The following is a 22,517-nucleotide window of genomic DNA, read 5'->3' on the forward strand; positions in this document are numbered from 1 at the left end:
AATTTTCCAGATCAGTAATAAATATACAAAATATCTTTATTTGGTGAATGAACTGAAAAAGATAGGACCAGTTTATGAAGGGCTTTGGTTGTCCAGCTGAGCAATCTGTTGTGACTTGGTTGGTTCTAGTTACCTTAAAAATAATGTTTATGTTTTTATTTCTTCTTTATTCCTTCCATCCTTCCTTCTGTCCATTTCTCTTTCCATCTATCTGTCCTTCCTTCCTTCTCCCCCCACTCACCTATATAGCATTTGTGTGTATTTCTATGTAAGTTCGGTTGTATGTTTTAAAATTTATTTAAGTATAGGGAAACCACTCTAATTTATATTTAATGTGAAAAATCCTCAGCTAAAAAATGATTTACAAATAATTACAGTTTTTTACCTCTTTTAAGGAAGCTACCATAGCTAGGTCTGAGAGAAACGTTGGCTTAGATGTCCTTTGCTGACTTGCTTTTAGTAAATAGATCAAAATTATTTCTGAATGACATAACAACAAGCTGTGTGTAAATGAGTATTTTTAAATGCTTAAAGGTACTTGAAAATAGTGGCCTGAAACAGTTAAAATAGTTTTCATGAAATTTTGTGGAAAATTCATTTATTTAATAAAGATTCTCTTTGGAGGTAGTACAAAAATTACCCTGTCCTCCTTCTGAATAGTCACAAATTCAGCTTTAGTAGTGTGTGAATTAAAGAGGTATAATTGCTTTTCCAATGCTCTTCAGTCCAATTGGAAAAATTAAGAAGACTAAGGATAGTGTTGTCTGATTCTTTTTTTTTTTCTTCTTTTTTTTTAAGTTTAATTTATTTATTTTGAGACAGAGAGTGTACATGCACAAGTAAGGAAGGGACAGAGAGAGAAAAGGACAGAGAGAATCCCAAGCAGGCTCCATGCTATCAGCACAGAGCCTGACGCTGGGTTCGATCCCATGAAGTGTGAGATCATGACCTGAGCTGAAACCAAGAGTCGGATGCTTAACCGACTGAGCCACCCAGGTGCCTCTTAAACACATCACAATATCTGATATGAAAAGTGGGCACTTACTTCGTGTTGCTGATTGATGGGAATGGAAGGACAGATGTGCTCCAGGAGTGCATTTACCAATGTCAGTGGTCCCTTTCAGGTGATGGAGTCACAGCAAATGGAAGCCATTTTTTACAAAAGAAGAGAAAGAGAAACAAAAATTTGGTTCGTAAGTCATTTTTTTTCTGGTTGTTTTAGAATTTCCATTTTTAGATGAATTTCTCACTTGTGTGAATTTATGAAAGGCAAATTACGACTTCCAGTGTTTTTCTCTCAAGCTACCCACTCGGTTTTCCATTCTACCTTCCCCAAATGATTCCATTCTGTTAGAAATGTTACATGAAACTCTGTTTACACGAGGAGTGAACTGGAAGGAATGGATTGGGATTTGGGGTTTGGACCACAACTATCTTTTATATTGCCTCCTGCATATACTCATAGCAAGATAATGTTCAGCAGGTTTTTGCTTGGAGTAAAAACATACTAGATGACATCGCCTAATGAAACTCTACTATTTGCACAGGTATTTAGTACTGAGACTTGATGAAATCCTCAAGATAAAGATCAAGATGAAGACATGCACCTTCTCAAATACTCATAGTGTAAAATTAACTTATGAAATTCATTCAGCCAATTTTATCACCTGCTTGCTACATGCCAAGTACTGTTCCAGACGGTTAGCAATATAACACTGAATAGGATAAGAATCTCTAGCCTTGTGGAGTTTGCTTTAAGCAGAAATGGAGGAAGATATATAGTACTCAAATAAATAAGTAAAAAATATAGTATATCATATGGAGATAGGTACCATAGAAATAAGGAAGGAAGGGAAATAAGGAGTGAAAGAATGTGAGGGCTGTCGATTTTAAGGAGGTGCTTTGTGAGTAAATACTAAAGTATTAAAGGGGGTGTATTCTGTGTATATTAGGACGAAAAACATTGCTGCAAAGGGAACAGCAAATGCAAAGAGTGTGGGCAGTGGTGTGCCTGGCATGGGATACCAGCTGGGGACAGCAGGGATACCCGTGGAAAATGAGAGGCAGAGTTACAGGACATAAAGTCAGAAGGCAGTAGAGAATTAGATCATCTAGGGATCTTGTAGGCCATTGCCAAGACTTTGACTTCTATTTGTGTTGGTTTCCACCCTGAGAATAAGCTGTAGAGGAACAAGGTGGAAGCAGGAAGACTAGTTAAGAGGCTACTAAACTGATACAGGTGAGAGGTAATGATGGTTTGGGAACAATGGTGGAGATGGAGAGACACAATCAGACTCTGAATATATTTTGAAGGTAAAGCTACCAGGATTTGCTAATGAATTGGGTATAGTTTGTGAGAGAAAGAGAGAAATTAAACATGAATCCAAATTTTGGGCCTGAGTAGTTGAAAGTTTGGAGTTGTTTTTAACTGAGGAGAGAAAAACTCTAAGGGGTACTGGATTGCAGAGAGAAGATCAGACACCTGGTTTGGGACATCTAAGCAAATTTGTTGAGTAGCAGCCACAAAGCCTGGAATGAGGGGAGAGATCTGGCTAGGGGATACATTTGGAAGCACTCCATACATAGATGATATTTAAAGAGATTTGCTCATGAGATCAAATTTCCAATTCCAAGGTTGTTGTCTTTTTAGACAGTGATGGTGCAAACAGAATGATTTTAGGTGTTTTGACATGCCTAAAGTTTGTCTGATGATAATACAGAGCACAAGTCTTTTTCTACTTTTGCTCTGAACTTCACCATCATGTTCACTGTGAAGGCATCTGTTGCCAGATGGGGCTGGCCCCTAAGTGATCAGTCTAGGCCTTAAAGGCTCAAGGCTGCTCAGAGACAGTACTCACACTTTGTTGTAGTTGAAAATAAAATAAAACACAGCGGGAAACATCCAATTCCACAATGTCTTTGTGAATAATGAAAAATTTATTGCAGATTTTGTGGTTTGATAGAGAAGAAGGTTCACACAGGCATACCACATAGCTAAAATGTAATAAAAATCCCCCCACTTCTTTGCAACCCTTCTCCCCTCCTCTCTCCCCCCGCCACCCCCCCTGCCCCGGCAAAGTTAATCTTAGTCTACCAGCTATCGTGCCTTCATTCTCCTCCTTCACCCCTTCCACTACCTCTCAGAACTCTCCTTACTACCCAAACACACTTTTTCGGTGTGTTTACCCTCCATCCTCTGCAAAACAAAACCTCTCCCTGCATGTAACCAAGTCTACTCTTCTCACAAAGCAGTTTAGCAACCTTCTACTGAAACTCATGTTCTATTTCAACATTTTTGTCTTCTCTACTATGGTGGATACTATACTGTGCTGTCCAAATCCCCCGTTCAGAACTGAAGGACTTATTTCCTCAGCTGATGGAAAGAGTTATCCTTTGTTGAGGAGAGCGTCATTGCCCAAATGCATGCCTTTGAACTAAGGACAAAAACGGCTCAGCCACCTCACCCTGGCTCAAGATGACTAGAAAGGGCCATTCCAGCTTCAGAGCTCGTTGTGGCTCATTCAAGGCTGTGTGTGGTTGCACTACATACAGCCCAGCTTCTCCCTCTGCCCAATCCTGCTGACTTCTTTCCCCACAAAAGGTTGGTCCCAAGAGTTCTGCTTAGTAAGCTCTCTGCACACTATCCTCTTTCTCAGAGTCTGCTTTCTGGGGAAACCAGCTGCAATACTCCCTCACTGTCACCGCCTTCCAGAATATTTGAGATTGAGTTTTTCTCACAGTTGTTCTGAGCGCCTGCCCTCAGCTGCTTTTTCTCGCCATGTGTTCCTGTTGATCACCGCAAACTTTGTGGCTGGCTCTTTCCCTGGAACTGTGATGCTGTTCTGTTCCAACAGGTGCCCTTCTAGAGGACTTTCTGTGCAACAGGCAGCATTTCCTTCACTGTCCTATGTGTCTATTCCCTACAAATCATGCACACCAGGCTACAAGGATATATCAGAATTACTAAAGCATTGCAGGCAACTGAAAGCTGTCACAACTAAGTATGACTGACATAGTGCAAAGAGAGCAGCACTCAAACCTGCTATTGGGGGTCCCTCATGGACGCACCCTAGGTATTTATTATGTTCTTTATTTTGAAATCCTTGTCTCACTCCCCATCTCCCTACACCCCCCACTCCCCCACCCCTCACGCAATGCAATAAGCACATCCTTTTTCAAACATCCACAGTATACTCTTCCTTCTGTTTTAGAGAAATCTTACCCTCAACCTACAGGAGTTCTAGTATCATTTTCCTCAGTCCATTCCAGGGAGTATTAATCCAATTGCTAAAGTCTGGGCATCAACTGGACAGTGGGCACTGGCAGTTCAGGTGTCTACTGTGAAGTCTACTTATCAATGTAATGTGACAGATATGTCTCCTCAGTTTCCCTAGGCATCCAGCGTTTCACAATTAAATTATCTCCTAAGGGCAAACTCTTTCTGAAAACTTTCCAGAGCCAGTATTACTAACTCTGTATTTCCAATACTGTATCTACTAGCCAGTTCCATGATTAGGGGTATGTGTTATTTCCAATTCTTGAGTCATGAGTTGACTTATTTTTATTTTAAGGTTTCTCTTAGCTTCTTAACCATTTATAATTCATCCATCTTGTTTTGCAACCTCTCCAGTTGTGCTGTTGTTATCTTCCTTCTTATTCTTTCTGTTTTTTATGGATTTATTCTTCAAAACAATCATTATTGTCATTTTAATGGGGTTTTAGGAGAACCCAAGACAAATGCCTGTTCAGTCCACTGTATTTAACTCAAAATTCCAAACAGAGTGTTCTAAAACAGTTAAACATTTTCTTCACAGGCCCTAAGTTTAAATTTTTTTTTTTCAACGTTTATTTATTTTTTGGGACAGAGAGAGACAGAGCATGAACGGGGGAGGGGCAGAGAGAGAGGGAGACACAGAATTGGAAACAGGCTCCAGGCTCTGAGCCATCAGCCCAGAGCCTGACGCGGGGCTCGAACTCACGGACCGCAAGATCGTGACCTGGCTGAAGTCGGACGCTTAACCGACTGCGCCACCCAGGCGCCCCCACAGGCCCTAAGTTTAAATAAAACTGTAGAAAAGTCATTATTTGAAATACAGGAATTAGTCACCAAAAGAATTTGTTGTAGCATAAATATTTGGCTACCATTGAGGTTAAGTCATATTGAAATAGGAGGAAAGAGGATTTCTTAATAATTCCAAATGAAATATATTAAAATAACATTTCAATATAAGGATTTGTGAATATGTCCTATTAGTTCTTCTGAAATTCCCCAGTCCTTTCTGGGGAAATCTTCATCCTTTCAAAATTTCTAAGTGAGAAAAGCAAGGAGGTAGAAATATTTTCCCCAGTAAGCTTTTTCTTAACATTAATTTATGTCTTTTGTGTCCTATTTTCTTTGTCAGACTACAAAGTAACATATTTTAAAAATCATGGATCCATTTCATATTTAAAGATGATAAAATATGCCTTTCTTACTAGTAAGCCAAAGAGTTAGGAAAAATAGCACTTTGTTCTTTAGTGTTAAATGGACAAATTTGAGTAATGCACAAGGCAGTAGGGAGAAAGGATACATATTTAAGAAATACTGTAGTCTCCCTTATCTGCAGAGGATACATTCTAAGATCCTCAGTGGATGCCCGAAGCCATGGATAGTACTGAGCTCTATAGATACTATTTTTTTCCTATACATACATACCTATGATAAAGTTTAATTTGTACGTTAGGCATGATAAGAGATTAACAATACTAACTACTAATAAAATAGAACACTTCTTTTTTTTTTTAATTTTTTTTTCAACGTTTATTTATTTTTGGGACAGAGAGAGACAGAGCATGAACAGGGGAGGGGCAGAGAGAGAGGGAGACACAGAATCGGAAACAGGCTCCAGGCTCTGAGCCATCAGCCCAGAGCCCCACGCGGGGCTCGAACTCACGGACCGCGAGATCGTGACCTGGCTGAAGTCGGACGCTTAACCGACTGCGCCACCCAGGCGCCCCTAAAATAGAACACTTCTAACACTATACTGTAATAAAAGCTATGTGAATACGACCTCATCCTTCTCCTTGTGAGGGTGTGAGATAAAATGCCTACGTGATGAGATGAAATGAAGCGACTGATGATGTAGGCATAATGACAGTGGTGATACGTCAGAAGGAGGGTCATCTGTTTCTGAACCCGAGGCTGACTGCAGGTAACAGAAACCATGGAAAGCTGAACCACAGATAAGGGGAGGACTACTGTATATTACAAATCTAAAAAGCTTTTTTAAAGCACTGAAGCATGCAACTGCTATGAGATGAGTAATACCATGTAAAATATAGTTGCTGAGTTCTATTTTTCCAGGGTTTTCAACCAATACTAGGAAAGTTTTGTTAAAGAAAAAAAAAAAAAGATCAAAGTCTCTTTTTGAAGAGAAAAAAGAGGTTATTGATGGGGTAGGGGATATTACAGTACTCTGGATTCATTAGAGAAAGTCCATTTCTTTAAGGTATAAAGATAAAAGTATCCAGAAGGGGTATAATGCTGACATTATCTTTAGAAAATACAAATAGGGGCACCTTGTTGGATCTGTTGGTTGAGCATCCAACTCTTGGTTTTGGCTTAGGTCATGATCTCACTGTGCTGGGCTCTGTGCTGACAGCGTGGAGCCTGCTTGGGATTCTCTCTCTCTCTCTCTCTCTCTCTCTCTCTCTCTCTCTCTCTTTCTCTCTCAATAAATAAACATTAAAAAACACATAAAAATACAAATAATATCAAGCCTGGAAGAATAATAGGGAAATATGTAGTTTTAAATCAACAGAAATAGTTTAAACTTTTCGTTACTGCATTAGGGGACTAATGCACATTCATTGAGTCAGCTGTATTTTGCTGATGATTTTGCAATCTTTAAAGTTGATTTTTATTGATTTGACTTTTTTCCCCCAACAAACTTCCTTGTTTCCATTGTTTGGTAGTTTTAATATGAACCATCACACTAATGAAATAACCAAATGGAAGATGAACCACAGTTTTCTCTTTTCTTTACATACAGTGGTTAGCCTCAAATCTGAAGCTTCTTATTCTTCCAGTTCTCTTAACACCTCATTATAGTGTTAGACTATCTATTCTAAGTTTGCCTGCTGTGAGTACTGAACACCTTCATTTGAAGACTAACAGGAATATTACTTTCTTTAATTGTGGCCCCTAAAAACACACTAGAATGCTTTTCTGAGACAACTACTTCAAAAACAGGTTCCTTTGTGGCTCCTAATTCACATACTTTATATGATCCATTTCAATGCAACTTGCTACATGTCATGTCAATACTATAATTATTGTGTTAGATATATCCATTGAAGACATACATGTGCATCTTAAGCTGAAACACACACACACATACATACATGCACGCACACATACACACAAATAGTAACCCTTCCCTGCATGGTGAAGCTAAAGCTTGGAGGAATATACACGTGTCCTACATACCTTGAATTACATTGGATAGGAAAATCCCAGATTCTCAGAAAACATTGGAACTCTAGACTTTGGTGAGCTCCCATTGTGCCTTAAAAGAATTCTTCAGTCTTAGCCTTGTGATGATGATGGAACTATATGGTAGCTGCAATCAGAGCATTTTGTGGCTGCCTGACTTAAAACCTTATTCTTAGGATAGGTGGTTTTTAGCCTATATTATAATCTAAACAGAAAAGCAGATGGCACAATCAAAGGGGTAAGGAGGGTTTAAGTCACTCCGTATACAGGTGTAGACAGTTTGGAGGAGTCATCAAGTAACAGAGAAGTATTTGGAATGCAGCAATGGTAGCAAGTTCTTAATGTCCCTCAGCTTGAGGTGTTGAGGGGTGAGTGCCTCTGAGCAGACCCTTGTGAGAGCTATATTTGCAGGAGCTTCAGGCTGAGGAAGAATGTAGTCATTGCCAAACGATGGCCCAGCAGGCAGAGCTGGAGCGATGGGGCTAAATACCCAGTGTAACTTCTTTCTCCATGCCTTCCACCGGCAAAATCCAACCAGGAGCCCAAAGGCAAGGAAACCCTGGTGGTATGGTCTGCAGAGGACTGTCTTCTGGGCAGAGAGCCAGACATAGAAGAGATGAGATCTGGAGGGAATGGATGAATATTCCCTATAAAATGAATATGGGATCTGATTACTTTGATTCTGAAATCGGGTTGAAATTAAACTGAAAACGTGACTCTGTAAAACTCAGCTACTGGTTACCGATTACACAAAGGCACAAATTATAAAGAGCAAAGTGTAAGTGGATAGTTAAGATTGGAACCCCAAATGATTTGACACATTTAATAATGTGCTCAGTCAATATCGTGTTTATTTATTTATCCATTCAGTCATCTATGTCTATTCAAGGTAAGTGGTTTACCATAGAATGTGGCTTATATTCAAAGCCTAATTTAATTCTTAATTAAAAAAACAAACAAACAAACTTTCCCCCTTTTTAATGTATCAGAGAGCCAAAATTAGAAGCCAGGAATAATAGGAATGAAATAAATATACAACATTTTATATGATAAGTTTTCATGATAATTAAGTTCAACATGCATATGCAAGTACATGTGGACAATTTTTTTTTTTAGTTTTTAAAATGTTTACTTATTTTGGGGACGAAGAGCCAGAGAGAGAGGGAGAGACAGAATCCCAAGCACGGAGCCTGATGCAGGACTCGATCTTATGGCCTGAGACGAAATCAAGAGTCGGACACTTAACCGACTGAACCACTCAGGTGACCTAGGTTGTGGATAATTTTATGTTCAAGAGCTAGAGAAAGAAAACAGAGAAGAAAGTGGGCCTGTTGGAGCAAGAGAGACAGGAATGAGTCAAGTTAGGTTAGTTAGTAGAGAAAGAACGGTACTAATAAACTGGAAAGGTAGGTAACTAACAGCATTACATACTCATTTGTCCACCCACATTTAGTGTCCAGAAACATGTCTATAGTAACAGCAGTGAGCTTCTTTCCCCCCCAGTGAGCAAATTAATGGAAATTTATTTGCACTAGAATATAATGAATATCAGATTTTTTTCTTATTTTGATGGATGTGGGACATAGTGAAAGAATTGATGGGGTGAAAAAAAAAGGGTGAAAGTTGTATGTTTGGAAAATAGGAGTATTCATTCTGCGTACCTCACGTGATTGTGTAAATTTGGGCTCTAATACTATACACTCATGCCTATTCCTTTTAACTCATTCCAGAGTGATACACATAGGACAAAGGAAGGGACTGCCTAAACACTACTTTAGGTAATTCACTAGTCTGAAAGGTCAGGGATCCATATCTTGGTTAATTTCTTAGGTTCCCTTGGTCTTAATCTTTGGTCTTTTTTGATAAATATAGTCTGTCTCACATTATCCTTCTTGGTCTTCTTGGCCTCAATCTCTAAGAATATCTCTTTCCATGGTGTTATGGATATTGCAAAGCTTTTGCAAGTAACCAAGTTTACTGAATATGTGTATTACCAGGACTTGCTGACTTAGCATTAAAATCTTATGAATTTCCTTTGTTTATCTCATATGTCTCAATATTGAACCTTTTGTCTTATGTATTCCATATTCCATAAACTCTGCAATTGGACTTTGTGCACTACTTCAGCATGCGGGTTAGGAGCTGAACCCTGGAGTTAGACTGTCTGTGTCTGAGTTTAGGATCCCATGTTTACTTGCTAGTTGTGGGATTTTAGCATTAATTAACTTTACTCTGTCTCAATTTCCTCTTCTTAAAGATGACAATTAGTACCCAAATTGTAGGGTTGTTACAAAATTGGAAAGGGGTAATCTATGTGCTAGCACTTAGCCTAGTGACTGGTGTATAGATGAGCCTAAATAAATAAATATTATTATTATTATTATTAAAATAATAAATATTATTATTTTAATTTTTGTTTTTAATGTTTATTTATTTTTGAGAGAGAAAGAGAGAGGGAGACAGAGGGTGAACAGGGGAGGGACAGACAACGAGGGAGACACAGAATCTGAAGCAGCTCCAGGCTCTGAGCTGTCAGCACAGAGCCCGATGCAGAGCTCAAACTCACCAGCCATGAGATCATGACCTGAGCCGAAGTTGGATGCCTAACTGACAGAGCCACCCAGGCGCCCCAAATATTATTATTATTTTATTATCAATACTATTGAGGCTCCTCGCTGTAAGAGGATTTTACTTCACACAGCATTGAAGTTAGACTTGGCTGAGTGACTCGCTTTTGCTAATGAAACATGAGGGAAACTGATATATGCAACTTTCAAGGGGAAGTTTTTAGAGCAGTGCACGTGTCCACCATAGCTTTGCTCTTTCTGCCAAGAAAATGTGCTTTCAAGACAGCTGTGCTCTATGTGTTGAGGCCCTAGAATAGACACAGTATGGCGGAGACTCATAGCTGAATGGCCAAGGATCAGTTTCATGAAAATGAAATAAACCTTTGAGATTTGGGGGATTGTTTGTGCATAATGTAAAAAAAGCCTATACGTTCCTCATGCCATCAGAGTTCATTGTCATACTGTTACTTGTTGGCTGTCTTTATATCTGAGGTCTTTGTTTATGTTTCCTTTTATAGAGCAAAATATACCTTCTATGGCCTCATAGATCATTTGGCTGGGCAAAGACTTGACCTCTGAGCACTACCACTGTTAAGACAAGTCTATGTTATCTTCTGCTCTGTACTACCATTGTTGTTTATCTTGACACTTTTCTGAGTAACCTGGTAATTTATGAACACCTAGTTATAAAATATTAGTGTTTTTAAAGAATTTTCTGCCAATAAAAAATAATTTAAAAACTGTTTATTCCTATTCTTCTGCTTGGAGGATATAATGCTTATGTATTTCAAACATAGATCCAATTACCACAAATTATTAAAAGAAAAAAGACAATGGCAATAATGGGAGTTAATTTACTTAATGCTTTCTACGTGCTCCTGAATTGCATGAAAATAAAAATTACGTATTTAGAAGTCCCTAGAAGAGCTTATTATGTAATAAAATGCAGAGATTAAGCTTTTTAAACACTTCATAAATTTTAAGAAAAATTCCCCTACATGTTCCAATTTTATTTAATAGTACATGATTATAGCTTTCAATGACCAAAACTGTTTGTAAAACAAATAATTTTTTGTTAACAATCATTACCCAAATTAGTCTTTTTCTAAATTTGAATTTTCTTAAGGCTATTTTATGGATGTATCCTGTTTTCTTAGGCAGGCAGCCATAAGGAACTATAGAAAAGAAGGTGCTTCTTTACAGGAAATTACAATTGTCTTTAGAGAAGGAAGGGGCATTCTAATGTTCTTAGTGCTCTGAAATAGCAACTGCAAAGTTAACAGCAAAAGATTTAGGATGAGAAACCAGAAAAGGAGGGTCATACTGTAAAACTGATTTTAAATACTGATCCAACTAATATCACATGCATTGGAAAACTTTTTACAACTTATGTTACAGTGTATGGAGTTTTGGCTCAGAGGAAGACAATAAGTTTGAAGAGGATGGTAGGTGTACTTTCCTTTTCTTTTTTCTTTCCTCTCTCTTTGTCTCTCTCTTTTTTAGTACTTATGCAGAAAAGGCAGAGTAGGCAGTAGTTAGTTATACTGGGAGGAGGACACTGATATAAAAGGTGTATCTTAGATCAGAGAGGACTCTTAATCTGGACTAATTAAGACCTACTGTGGTCTTGGGCGAGTTTACTTAAAACTTCCGGATCTCAGTATCCTCATTTGCAATATTGAGTTGGATTAGATGTGACTGCTAAAATCAGGATAGTGAATATATGAAATGTCATGAAATTCTGTAACTAAGCACATTCTTTAAATTGTATTTTATTTATTTATTTATTTATTTATTTATTTATTTATTTTAAAGCTCTATGTCCAACTTGGGGCTTGAACTCATGACCCTGAGATCAAAAGCTACATTAAGCACATTCCTTTTAAAAATACTGAATAATGAAAATTTTCTAGTAAAGTCAATATCAATATTTTTGAAACTTAACTTTGCGGCTATGGTGGATATTATAGGTTGGTTCCTTCACCCATTCAAATTCTCTTTATTCTGTGTTTCTCTGGTATAGAGGCTGGAAAAATACATACTACATAAATAAATAAATACAAAATAAAATTTGCTATCCCAGCTTCTCTTGCAGACAGAGTTGATGATGCGATAAAGCTGTGTTGAGTGAGAACTAAGTAGAAGAGTGTTTAGGGCTGCTGGGAAGTCTCTGTTTTTCTTGATAAATGTATTACCCTTTTTATATTCCCCCTTTTGTTGCCTTCTGGAAAGTAGATTTGATGGCTGGAACTACAACAGACATTTTGTGGCAATAAGGGAAAAGGCCCTGACAAATCACAAAACCTTGCCTCTCCATTCTTGAGCTACCAAACCAATAGCAGTAGGTTCCAATCTTCAGACTCCTTACAGTGTTAACAAATAAATAAATAGAAAGGAATCTAAAATAAATTATCAAGGTATCCTAAAATTTGTATAGGTTTATTCTCATGGCAAACAACATTATGCAGATGGGTGAACACCCTAAGTACAAAAGGCAACATGAACTTTATGCTTTCACATCATAAGGTAACATTATATTAGAGTTGACATATAACTTAATGATTACTTCAAGCATACTGAAAATTAACCCACAAATAGCATTAATTTGTTCGTGTTCTTCCTCTAACTTAAATGGCACAAAACTTATATATGTTAAGAACTATTTTTTTTTTATGTTTATTTTTTAGAGAGAGAGGGAGACAGGGCATGAGCGGGGTAGGGGCAGAAAGAGAGGGAGACACAGAATCCGAAGCAGGCTCCAGGCTCTGAGCACAGAGTCCAACATGGGGCTTGAACCCACAAACGGTGAGTTCATGACCTGAGCCAACATCGGATGCTTAACTGACTGAGCCACCCAGATGCCCCAAAGAACTATTTTCTAATAAGGACTTCACCTAAAAATTTTATGTATAAATATATGCATATACCAAGAAACATACATCTAGATTTTGAAATCTTTTCTTTCAATGTAAGCTGATTGGCTATAGATTTGAAGTACCTTACTATGAAATACTTATAAAAATGGATATGGAAGCTCTTCTTTTAAAAGAAACTCACTGTGAAAGTATAAAAGGCAAAGATTTTTCTTTGATTGTTTCCTAATTCAAAAACTTGGTTTGACAGTCTGCTAATGTGCGCACGATAACAGTGCTTCACATTTGCATCTGACTAATTGCAGTTCAGAGTATTTCATAAATGAGCAATGGGTTGTGATTAAACCTCACTATGACCCACACATTTTTGCATAAGAAAGGAATTATTAAAAATAGAGGCAGCATATTCATCCAGATTCCATTCAAAATTTAGCAAGGGAAAGAAATCCTTAATGGGTCACATTACAACCTCTATTACTGCACAGACCTCTCCCTTCAATGGGGAGTTCCTGAACAGATGATGAGCAATACAATATCCATTGTTGCAGACCTAGAAGCGGACAAAATTAATTGAGAATGAAATAGTCACTTAAATCTCCTGAGGAAGTATTATCAGTAACCATGAGAAAAATTATTTTCAAAATGAAATGACTTCCAAGAAAAAATGATCGCAGTGAAAACTAGAACTTTTATGGAGAGGACTAATGCACTCAATGACTTTTATGGGTAACAAACAAAATGAAAGCCACATGATGGGAAGGTGTTATGGTGTGTATACAGACATTGGCCTTGCAGATTGGGTAGTTTCTAGGCTATACCTGACACTAAATATATCCTCCTTTCTTATTATAGATGTATACGCAGATTCAGTTTTTAAATGTGCCTGAGGAACCCAAACTTCAGTATCACCTTGCATGGAACTATTTCTTGGAGTTCAGATACACAGATTGTGGAAGTGTTACCAGTAAGTTTTAGGGCTGTGGAGTTCTTTGCTTTCACCTTTTCATATCTTGTAGTAAACAGGGAGAGAGCCAGGTTTGGTGGGGTATGAGGCTTATGCATATTTGGGGCCCTTTTAAGTAAAATAATACAAAATTATGAATATAGGGCCTTAGAAGGCACCTGTGCACAGGAGAGTCCCTGGAGCTTAAGTTTTATTAGTTTCATGGTAAAACCCACCTCTGATAGTCTATTCTTCTAGCTAAATTTCTTTATCCCATCCCTCTAAATATATATCTTTACTTTTTAAAATGGCACCACCCTTTGGTGAGGATGTGGAGAAAGAGGAACCCTCTTGCACTGTTGGTGGGAATGCAAACTGGTGCAGCCGCTCTGGAAAACAGTATGGAATTTCCGCAAAAAGCTAAAAATAGAACTTCCTACAATCGAGCAATTGCACTACTAGGTATTTACCCAAAGAATGCAAAAATACTAATTCAAAGGGATTACGTGCATCCCGATATATTTATTGCAGCATTATCTACAATAGCCAAATTATGGAAACAGCCCAAGTGTTCACCAACTGATGAATGGATAAAGAAGATGTGGTATATATATACACCACATTTTTGGTATATGGTTTTATATATACATATATATGTATATATGTATATATGTATATGGTGGAATATTACTCGGCCATCAAAAATAATGAAGTCCTGCCATTTGCAATGCTTGGATGGAGCTAGAGAGTATTAAGCTAAGGGAAATAAATCAGTCAGAGGAAGATAAATACCATATAATTTCACTCATATGTTCAATAAGAAACAAACGAGCGAAGGAAAAAAAAAGAGAGAACGAAGAAACAGATTCTTACCTATACAGAGCAAACTGATGGCTGCTAGAAGGGAAGTGGATGGGGTATTGGGTTAAATAGGTGATGGGGTTTAAGGAGTTCCCTTGTTTTCTTTTTTTTTTAATTTTCCAATGTTTATTTTTCTTTTTCTTTATATATATATATATATATATACACACACATACACACACATACATATATATATATATACATATATATGTATGTATATATGTAAATATATATAATTTATTGTCAAATTGGTTTCCATACAACACCCAGTGCTCATCCCAACAGGTGCCCTCCTCAATACCCATCACCCACTTTCCCCTTTCCCCCACCCCCCATCAACCCTCAGTTTGTTCTTAGTATTTAAGAGTCTCTTATGGTTTGCTTCCTTCCATGTCTGTAACTTTTTTTTCCCCTTTCCTCTCCCCCATGGTCTTCTGTTAAGTTTCTTAGGATCCACATAAGAGTGAAAGCATATGGTATCTGTCTTTCTCTGCCTGACTTATTTCACTTAGCATAATACTCTCCAGTTCTATCCATGTTGCTATAAATGGCCGGATTTCATTGTTTCTCATTGCCAGGTAGTATTCCATTGTCTATATAAACCACATCTTCTTTATTCATTTGTCAGTTGATGGACATTTAGGCTCTTTCTGTAATTTGGCTATTTTTGAAAGTACTGCTATAAACATTGGGTGCAAGTGCCCCTATGCATCAACAAGGAGTGCCCTTGTGATGAGTGCCCTTGTGATGAGCAGGGAGTGTCCTTGTGATCCTTGGAGAAAAATGTGTAAATGAATGCACAAGAATTCCAAATGAATAATGTAAATCAAATAAATATGTACATGCATAGAATATTAAAAGTTATTTAAGTTACTTTTGTTTATTTTTAAATATTTATTTATTTATTCATTTATTCATTCATTCATTCATTTAAATGTTTATTTTTGAGAGAGACAGAGAGACAGAGCACCAGCAGGGGAGGGGCAGAGAGAGAGGGAGACATTGAATGTGAAGCAGGCTCCAGGCTCTGAGCTGTCAGCAGAGAGCCAGAAGCAGGGCTGGGGAACTCATGAACTAGGAGATCATGACCTGAGCTGAAGTCAGATGCTCAACTGACTGAGCCATCCAGGTGCCCCTAAATATTTTATTTATTTCCGAGAGAGAGAGAGAGAGAGAGAGAGAGAGAGAGCACGCAAGTACAAGTGGGGCAGGGGCAGAGAGAGAGGGGAACAGAGGATCCAAAGCAGATTCCCTGCTGACAACGGAGAGCCAGATGCAGGGCTGGAACTCAAAAACCAGGAGATTATGACCTGAGCCAAAGTCAGATACTTAACCAACTGAGCCACCCAGGAACCCCTAATTAAATTACTTGTATTTATTTTTATTTTTATTAAATTGTTTTAATGTTTATTTATTTTTGAGAGAAAGAGAGACAGCACAAACAGGGAAGGGGCAGAGAGAGAGGGAGACACAGAATCCGAAGCAGGCTCCAGGCTCTGAGCTGTCAGCACAGAGCCCGACCTGGTTTGAACTTGTGAACCATGAGATCAAGACCTGAGCTGAAGTCAGAGGAGTAACTGACTGAGGTACCCAGGCGCTCCTTAAATTACTTTTAAAGTATGGACTACGCATAGTGACTTACTTCCAAAGAATACAGTGCAGGAAGGGGAGAAGAAAATTTATGGTGGAGACATCTGACAAACACTATTCTAGCCAGGTCAGCATCAGCAGTGATAGATCATGTTGCTAGTATGTACCCTTGATATGATGTGCTAAAAAGGGCATTTCACCTGTGTGATTTCCCTCCCAAAATCCATAATGCAAGTCTCAACATGAGAAAAACATCAGACAAATTCTACTAGAGGGCCATCCTCCAATAGAGCTCATCATCACTGCTCCAAATTGTCATGGTCACAACAGACAAGGGAAGTCTGAGAAACTATCACAGCAAAGAACAGCCTAAGGAGACATAACCGCTAAAGACAATGTGGGATCCCTACATGGGATCCTGAGATAGAAAAAGGACATTAGGTAAAAACTAAGGAAATGTGAAAAATTATGGACTCCACAGTTAATGATGTCTCAATATTAATTCACCATATGTAACAAATGTACAATACTAATGTAAGATGTTAATAATGGGAAATTATGTGTGTATGTGGGGGGATATATGGAAACTTCATAGAGCTTCTCAATTACTCTATAAATCTAAAACTGCTCTAAAAAATAGTCTTAAAAAACCTATAAAAACGTGAATAAAGTTATCTGTCCTCTGTGTTGAGGAGAGCCTAAAACCAGAAAAAAAACAATGTAATACTGCATCATGAAGGCTAGGTTTGAACAGAAAGCTGTGGGAGTCCCATCAGGACTTCTAAAAGAAACTAAACCTTTCTTACAAAATGTTATCTTAAAATATTGGAATCTCCAGTAGCACCTAGCAAATGCCTTGCTTAAAGTTATCATGGAAATATCTAAGAGAATCATGAACAATTCAGCTCCCTGTTGTCAAATGACTTAGATGTGGTAAAAATAAATAATTAGAGATGGTGAATGTCAGCTATGCCCTGTACCAGCTCCCTAAAAGGTGAAAATGAATTTTGGTTCAAATTCTGCCATACATACTTTTATTACACAAACATCTAGTGAAATCCCAGCATATTTGTCTTTTTTTTGTGCTTCAAAAGGTATCTTGTGTGTGTGTGTTTCAACAAACACTTTATGTGAAAGGTTTTCTTGAGAGACAAGACAGGGATAATTGCTTTCCTTTGAGTCAGTAGTAGCCAAACACAATCATCATCCAAAAAAAAAAAAAAAGTCTGGACACTAGACCATTTCAGAAAGGACTCTATCTTGGAAAGTAAAGGTTAAAGGTCACTAGATGTTTATACCTGCTTATGCGTAGTCCATATGTGAATAAGAAGTTTCTCTGAAATATATTTTTAGTCAACAGTCAACACAACCCATTTCACTAATGAGATCCCATTATCAAGATTCATCCTGTTGATGCACAGAATCCCTAGTGTAGACAGAAAGTTGAGCAAGCTGTTAGCACTAGCAGCCTTAGGATAGTGGCTTTTTTATTTAAAGCTAGCTGACCACCCTTGTACTATGAATTCCTCATTAGAGCAAAGTGAGGTTTAAATCTAACCACAACATGCCTTCATTTTACTATAAATGCTGAACTATTTTATTTTTTAAAGATAATATTTTCTCACTTCTTTAAAATTTTGTTTTAGAGAGACAGAGCGAGAGAGTGAGTAGGGGAGTGGGGGAGGGGGAGAGAGAGAGAGAGAGAGAGAGAGAGAGAGAGAGAGAGAGAGAGAATATTAAGCAGGTTCCACCTTCAGCCCAGAACCCCAGGGTGGGACTCCATCCTACGACCGACCCTGGGATCATGACCTCAGTCAAATCAAGAGTCAGATGCTCTACTGACTCAGCCATCCAGGTGCCCCAAGGCTGAACTATTTTAAATTAGACACCGTACTGGTTTCTCTGAGTTATCCGGGTCTTTTTGCGTTGACAGTTCAATTTTAATACTAGAATTTAAACTAAACCCAGCCACTGGCCACTAACTGAGACCTTGGCCAAATCACATCACACCTCTGGATCTCTGTTCTCTTCTCTGAAAAGGAGGGCACTAGGTTAAGTGTCTCTTGTTCTTTACATCCGTTTAATCTATGAGCCAGTAGCGTTTTAGCTGACTTAGAGGAAAACAGAAATGTACATGCAGAGACACTAGCTTTGATTCGTTTGAGAGTCACATTATATACACTACAATATTAGCCTCTTTGAAAGATTAAATGTTAGCATTAGATAAGTATGTGTAGGACTACAATTTTTGAAAACATCCTTCAGGTTTCTACTCCATATATAAAGGATTCTATAGGTGTAAGTGATACCAGATTAGACGAAGTTATAGCAGGAAAAAAAAAGACAACCCAGCTCTGCAAAGTAAAAATATTAACCACTGAAGGGGATCACCTTGTCACTTCTCGGACCTACTAACTCTGCCTCCCCTCCCTCAGGGTTGGTCTGAGAACAGATGGTGCTCTCTGTTCAGCCTTAAAACGCCACAAACTAAGTCATGTTTCCAATAGCAATCACCATTATTTCCTCCCATTTCCCATTCGTTTTTAACCTCCCCCCCCCCAATGTAGCGTTTTCTCTTAAAATTTCCTTGAATGATTCTCTAAGCTGCAAGCGTCTGTGGGGACGCTCCAGGTACCGCCCCAAAACGCTCCCTTCTCTCAAAAAGAAGTGGCAGAGACGTGGACCCGCGGGGTCTGCGTGGCGCGCACCTGAGCGGCCGCGGCTCCCCGAGCTGGGGCGGGCACGGCGGCTGCCTGGCTCCTTCCCGCACCGTCCTGGGTCACGGCCCCGGGCAGCCTAGGGGCCCTGCGGGAGGAGCGTGGGTCGCCAGACCGTCACCTTGCGCCTCGCGTGGGCGTGTATCGCTTCGGAAACCCAAGTCTTCTCAGGCACCCGGTCCTTCCCAGGGGAGGAATCGCTGGTCCTCCACGCCGCCCTAGGCGGCTCTCTGGGTCCTGCTGCCTCCCGCGCGTCCTTCCCCGCGCCTCGGCCGCGCGCCCAGGTTTTCCCGCACTCCTTGTTCCCCCGCCCCGGCTCGCGGGTCCCGGGCCTGCGGGTCTCCAGAGCCTGGGCCCGCGGTCCCGCCGCCGGCCCTGCCGCCCTTCCCACCGGGCCCCGCCCAGCCTCGGCCGCGCAGGGGCTTGGGGCCTGGCCTCTCCGTCTCCCTCCCACCTCCGCCCCCCCCTCCTCCCAAAGAGTTGCTATTTTTAGTAAATCCTCCGCGCGCCTCCACCCGCTCAGCTCGCAGCTCGCAGCTCGCAGCTCGCTGCCGCGCGCACCGCCCTCCCGAGCTCCCCCCGCCCCCCGCGCGGCGGCCGCGGCGGCGGCGCGTCCCGCACATCGCGCAGCGCGCACCGAGCCGGCCCCGCCGCGCCCGCCACCCTCGCGGCGGTCTCCTCCTCAGGCGCCTGTCGCGGCCGGTAAGTGCCTGCTGGCGGAGCAGCGGCGGTCCCCGAGTCAACTTTCAATCCCCCCTTCGCTTCTGCCTCGCCATTCTCTTCTCCGCGAAAGATGGCTGTTTGGAGAAGGGGGAGAAGTTAGGGGGTCGCCGACGTGGGGCGAAGGAGGGCGCGACAGCCTCAGCAGGAGCGGGCGGAGGTGAGTGGCACCACAGCCCGGTCCCCGGCTGGTGCCGGGGGAAGCCCTGGGAATTGGGGGCCAAGCGTCCCCCGGATGTACCGCTGTATTGCCGGCTCGGATTCCCCAGGTTAACAGCATCCCAGTCCAGACCCCGGCACAGCTTGCCTTGCACCTCGAAACCCGGAGGCTGTGGTGGGTTGACGGGAACCTTTGTCGTAAGTTCGGCGCCAGGTGATCTTTTTTTCTGCTGGGCAAAAAGACATTGGCTACTCAAGCCCAGGCGAGGGGTCGGTGACATGACACCCCCCCTTTCCTCCCCCAACACACACACCCAGTTTATGCTGGAGCCGAGTTATGAATGAAAAGTTTTGTACAGCCAACGTGTTGCTTGAAAGGAGCAATACTTCGTGGGGGTACCTTTGATGTTTCGTGGGGGGGACTTCAGTTCCATGACTACACATCAGAATTCTGGGCTTTAAGAAAAGTTCCGGAGCCTGGGGGATGGCTAGTAGAAGGAGATTGATGAATCGTAAACTCACTAAGGTAAACTGGTTAATTAAATGCCTGGAGGGTGTCACGGTGGGGATAGGAAGGAGAAGAGGCGACGGGGGAGGGCGGGGGGGGGGCGTTCCCTGAGTGCCTAGCGGGCACCGTTTGGCTTTGAAGCCATCTCCCACTTATCCGCAGTGAGGTGTCAGAGGCCTGTGCGTTCCTGTTGTGATCGAGGGGGACCGAGCTGCTCTCCAGATCCGAGGCGCGGTAGTCAGGAGAGGTGGCCTGCAGCCGGGAGCTGAGGACGCGGTTCAGGTGGTATGGAATTGGAAATTCTCTAGTGAGTCTCCCACGCTCTAGTTTCAGGAAGATCTCTCCAGTTTGTTTTCCCTGCCAGGAGGTGTGTATTATCTCCTAAAAGGAACTTTTAGGTTAAGTAACCATAACATTTTGAAATCTATGAGAAATGGGCTATCTACATATGTGCCATTACACACATATTGTACCTGTGTGTGTGTGTGTGTGTGTATGTGTGCGCAAAATGTGGGAGTGAGGTAAGAAGGGCTTAAAAAGTTGAACTTCAACTGGAAAAGGAAGTGAAGAGTGAGTATTATTCTCCCCAAAGGATATACCAATGCTCATACAACTAAATAATCTTGGCTTGTTGAGATTTCTCATAAAGGGTAGAATTTAGGAATTAAAGGTATTTAAAGTACAGTCCATGTTTTCGAATCTTGCAAGCATCCTTGAAAGCTAGGATAAGGGAGTAACTACATAGAGAAGTCATATTAAAGAAAAAAATTAAATTATTTGCAAAGAAAACAATTTGACATTTGAAAAGGTCTGGATGTTATTTTCTGATGTGCTGCAAATCTTTTAAATCCTGTAATTAATAACAGCACAGAATAAGTTGCAGTTAGTAAATGAGGACAATTAAAATATCATGCTTGGAAAAGATATCTTTTGAACTACTCTATGGTACTTTGAATGTTTATTATGGAAATTATTGTGACTGAAAACTTGTTTAATATATTTGCTTTTTGCCACAAATAATTAGTTCTCCTTTTCCTTTTAAACCACTATTCCAGTTTGCACGAATTTAATTACCCAAAGACCAAATCACTGATGTGCCTTCTGGAAAGCATTTGCATTTAAGCTACTTAATAAGAATATTGTATTTCCAGGAGGACAAATAATTTAGTTAGTTTTAAAACTTTTTTTTGTAATTTATTTTCATCCATTTTGTTTGAGTGGGGCACATCTCAAGAAGAGAGCATTTTCTTGGAATATGTCATTTTCCATGTGGGGAAAGAGTGAATGTTTTCATAGATGTTTCTGTCACAAACAGGTGCAAGTAGAGTTGGAATCTTGAGTCTGACCTTTGATATTAAGCTACCAGCTAGAGAGAGATGCTTTCCCATCTGTCTTCTTGAATTGAACGTCTCCATTCAGAATGGACATAGGTGCACATAGGACATAGGATTGTGCAGAAGGAATTAAGTATTTTAAATTAAGTACCAGTTTATGGTTAGGAAGGAATGATTTTTTTTTTCTTTCTTTCTTTTTCTTTTTTTTTTTTTCTTAAACCTCAGTCTTTCTCTGTTTCTCTCTGCAATTCAGCCTGTTGGGCCCGCCTTCATTGGGAAGTCAGACCAAACACTCTGGCTAGAAAGAGTTTGGCATATTAAACTGACATCCTTTAAAAATAAAGATGGCCCTTCTGAAATTAAACAGGTAATTTTATATACTGTAACAGGCTTTTATGATTGAGTGTTTTATGACCATTACGATGCCCATTAATATGGTACACAGTTGCTTTATGAAGTTACTGCCACGAATATAAATAATGACTTATTATATGTATTTGGGGTATATTTAGACAATATTTGGGTTTTTAGGAATTTTAAATGATAAAGCCACCTGACCATATAAGTTGTCTAATTAACTAGTTCTAGTGATACACATAGTTCGGATTTGTATTAATATCAACATCTAAGGATGTTTTAGGGTTGTGTAGCTGTCATTTCTTTTCATTAGAATTGCTTCTATCTTGAATTTGTTTAAATATTACAACATATTATACTGCAATTTACACCTGCTCAGTGGGGAAGGTGTAGGTTATTCTTAAATAGAGATAT

Source organism: Lynx rufus, unplaced genomic scaffold (assembly GCF_022079265.1).
Source record: "Lynx rufus isolate CCGP_SWC_20201006 ecotype Redwood Valley unplaced genomic scaffold, mLynRuf1.p SCAF_4, whole genome shotgun sequence".
NCBI lineage: Eukaryota > Metazoa > Chordata > Mammalia > Carnivora > Felidae > Lynx > Lynx rufus.